Raw genomic sequence first — 4259 nt, 5'->3', positions numbered from 1 at the left:
TGGAGGTTCCTCAAAAAAATCTCAATAGAACTCCCCTATGACCCAGCAATAGCACTGCTAAGTATTTACCCAAGGGATACAAAAGTGCTGATGCATAGGGGCACATGATCCCCAATGTTCATAGCAGCACTTTCAACAATAGCCAAATCATGGAAAGAGTCTAAATGTCCATCACCTGATGAGTGGATCAAGAAGATGTGGTATATATATACACAATGGAGTATTGCATGGCAATGAGAAAGAATGAAATCTGGCCATGTGTAGCAAAGTGGATGGACCTCGAGGGTGTCATGCTAAGCGAAATAAGTCAGGTGGAGAAGGACAGATACCATATGTTTGCACTCATAGGTCTAACAGGAAAACAGGAGAAACCTAATGGAGGACCAGGGGGAGGGGAAGAGGGGAAGAGGGTTGAGGAGAGAAAGGGACACAAACCTGAGAGACTATTGAATACTGAAAACGAACCGAGGGTTGAAGAGGAAGGGGGAGTGGGGAAAAGAGGTGGTGGTAATGGAGGAGGGCACTTGTGTGGAAGAGCGCTGGGTGTTGTATGGAAACTAATTTGACAATAAACTATAAAAAAAAGAAATCTGGGTTGGATGAAGCCTTAAGTCTTTTGGAAATTTGGGGGTGGGGTAGGGAAAAAAATGAATACATGTCACTACCCTGGGGCTGTGGTACAACTGTGTCTTGTGTTTCCTCTCCAGCTTAGATTTGGTGGTAGATTCCAGTTGCTGTTCATCTTTTGTTTCCATGAACTTTCCTCTTAGTGTCTCAGCTTTCATGTGACTAGAGTAATTAACTAACTCTTTTTTAATATATATGTTTGACTGACAGCACTGAACTGTAAATATTAACAGTACTTAATGTCAGTAACACTATTTCAATGAGACCTGAGAAAATATGGATATGAGGAGAGGCAAAGTGCATGACTCTCTCAGAAGTCAGCCCCTGTAAAGAATTTTCATCAGTAGCTGCCTGATAATACATGTTATTTGCCACTTCTATTACATGGCAGGCTACACAATGCCACTTAATGAATTCATATATCTGTTTTGAATGACAAATGGGAAAAGACCAGTAAGCAGTATGTTACACAGTCTGTACTAATTGCTAAATTGGTCACTGGTGAGGAAAATCAAACAGTGATTGCCACAGTGTAGTGAGATGCAGCTTTGAGGACTGGTTGAATTCTCCATGGAAGTGCAGAGATACCTCATCCCACAAAATGAGCTTTGGGGGCACCTGGGTGGCTCAGTCAGTTAAGCCACTGACCCCTGATTTTGGCTCTTGTCATTATCTCACAGTTGTGAGATCAAGCCCCATATGGGGGTCTGTGCTAACCATGAAACCTGTTTGGGATTTTCTCCTCTATCCCTCTCTTTCTGCCCCTCACCTTTCCTGCTTGCTCTCACTCTTAAAATAAATAAACAAACAAAAAAGTAATGAAAAAATAAGTTTTCACTCTCAAGAGAGGAAGAAGCATCATGTTTGGGAAACTAACAAATTCTGCCATAGCCAGTTGTCATCACTGTTATGCAACATTTTTGTAAACTTTTAGTTTATGGAATAAGGCACAGGAAATTTATCAGAAGAAAACAATGTTATTAATGTTTGTCGATCATTTTACCAGTAACTTCAAACAAAGAGGACAATGAACTGGAAAAAATGAGAAAAGTTATTTCCACAATGATACCACATACCACATAAATGTATATTAAGTGGAAACAATAGATCTTTTTTTAAAGAAAAAGATCATAGTAACATGAAAGTAGGAAATATGCAAAATTACATTTAACAAAACATATGTCACCAAGATTAGAAGATTAGAATATATCATTGTATCATAAAAGTAGGCAGACATTTAAAGTGACATAAAATCCTTCTGGGTGAAAGACTCAATTTTGTAATTCTACTCATTTCTTCTACCTTTCTTAAAAGCTAGTACTATGATATTAAAATATCAATGGAAATTTTTAACTTTAGAAAATATGTCTATTTAGTTTAGAACAAAAATATATAGAAATAACCAAGAACTCTGAATGAATAAGTAATGATAATAGACTTGCCCTTCCATACACTAAATCTGCTGTAAACTACTGAGTAAAGTAAGTAGTAACTCCTCAGAAATTATCCAGAAAAATAAAACAGTAAATGAGTACTCCCAAAGAAGAGCCTGATTTATTGGCAAATTTTAAAAGTAACAAAGAAAGCATAACAAATTCTTAGTGGAATGAATTATTTAATTGCAATGATTAAATTTATTTCAAATTATTACTCAAAAGTCCAGAAATCTTTGAGTTTAAATGAGAAAATCTAAGCCTTAATAACATGTAGAAATTTTAAAATCTAGAATATTTATATTTTCCTAACCAGACCCATGTGCACCTGCAAGTATATCAATGCTTTCTGTAGGAAACAAAGTACTACAAGACAATGAACATCATACAAAATTCTCATATTTCAACTGGAGTCCTAGGTCTTCACTGCCACCTGTGTATGGATTGTTGCCTTTAGAGTATATTTTATAGTTAAAAATTCTACAGATGAAAAATGGTGTCTCCTTTTGGTAATGATAAAGTCTTTTTTTTAACAATCCCAATTATTTTTTATTTACAGTCTCTGAGGAATCTAAAGCAGACACATCAGTACTCTCCTTTGTGCCTCCTACCAAGGGATACACTTATATACTGCTGTCTTTTGAAGTTCAAAGGAGAAAATAAAGTCACTGGATGATGAAGATTAAGCATCCATTTCATGCTGAGGTTACCTCCGATGTCCAAGTGCAAACCAGTAAGTTACATAATCCTAACATGCTACTCTATCTACATGCCACATCAAACACATCATTTTCATTAATAACATTAAATGTATCCATCGGCGCTGAACATATATACCAAAATGAAATGGATGGAGGCCTCAATGTGTCTGAAAAATTAACCTGTAATGAACATGATGTTACAATTGAAAAAAATATAAAATTCAGAAAACACTATACCAATGATTACTGGAAATTAGATTATAATAGCACTCTGGGCCAATAGATTATTCTTAGAGAAAAGAAATTTGGTATGTTCAAATTGTTCAGCTATACTTATCAGGATGAATGATTTTATTCTCTGGATACATTGTTTTTAGAGATGCAATTATTTTACAAGAGAGACAAATGATAGAAAGGTGAGGATAAAATGCCCGATTCAGGGCTTTGAAAATCATAGAATGTCACCACTCACAAAATATCGATGCCATCCTTATACTTATTGGGAATTGCTAGCAAAGCATATGAGAAAAGTCAACTTTCTTATGCTAGCAGTCTGTAAATGGCCAAGTAGTTAAAACGCTTATTAAGTCAGAAAAAATTAGAGATAGCTTCTTGTCTAGGATTCTGTCTTTGCCAGACCCATGTGCACCTGCAAGTATATGTATTGCATGCTTCAAGGAAATACAGAAGGTCCTGGAGCTATAGTTTAGATGGAATCATTGGCCTACAGTTAAAACACAAGACACAGAGAAGAAATATAGATTCACATCTGTATTGAGAAGTTATCAAAGGTTTACATTTTCCATATTATTACCTTGTGAAAGAAGGGTTTTTATGCTACTTTGAATGATAATCATGGAAGATTATAGGCCATTTATAGTAACTGTGTGTCTTAGTGATAATAACCATGCATAGAAAAGAGAATAAGATTGTTTATTATGGTTATCTAGATATATCCCAATTTTAAAAATTTGAACTATGTAAATCACATAGTTCATCCCAAATCACATTTATTCTATTTTCTTTCTGACAACTTACATATTAGCCTTTGGTCTAGACTCTCACAAAAGCAAGGAAAAGACCAGAGATGAACAACATGCCTGAAATAAGACTTGAAGAAGAGAGCTAAAATCAGCCAAACAAGGAAGGTCTTAACCAGGTGAATTCATATAGAATGAGCACTGATGTAACCCTTTATTTGTGTGTCTTTTTTAAAAGTTTATCTAAACTGGCTGAATCCACCTCAGTCAGCAGCATAGTATCTCTGACTTTTTCCATCTTTGACAAAGTCAGAGATTCAAAGACTTTAAGGGAAATAATTGTGAAGAAGAACGGGTCCAAGAAGGCTAAGTAACCCAAGACAGTACTCTCATCAAAGAATCTATCACCTTTTAAGTCTTGTTAACTCATGTTTACAAAGGTAACTGGTTCACCTTACTCTTTACCCCTCACTGATGGAGGGAAGTGAAACAAGACTACAATGGTAAACTTCCCTAGT

General features: G+C 35.5%; 1 protein-coding gene across 1 annotated transcript in view; it reads left to right on the top strand.

The window, feature by feature from the left end:
• The window catches only part of LOC115302271 (olfactory receptor 4L1-like), a 39046-nt gene that overhangs the window by 34075 nt on the left and 712 nt on the right, over positions 1-4259 (top strand).

The sequence above is a fragment of the Suricata suricatta genome, chromosome 9 (assembly GCF_006229205.1).
Source record: "Suricata suricatta isolate VVHF042 chromosome 9, meerkat_22Aug2017_6uvM2_HiC, whole genome shotgun sequence".
Lineage (NCBI taxonomy): Eukaryota > Metazoa > Chordata > Mammalia > Carnivora > Herpestidae > Suricata > Suricata suricatta.
This window is presented reverse-complemented; position numbering and strand designations above follow the sequence as displayed.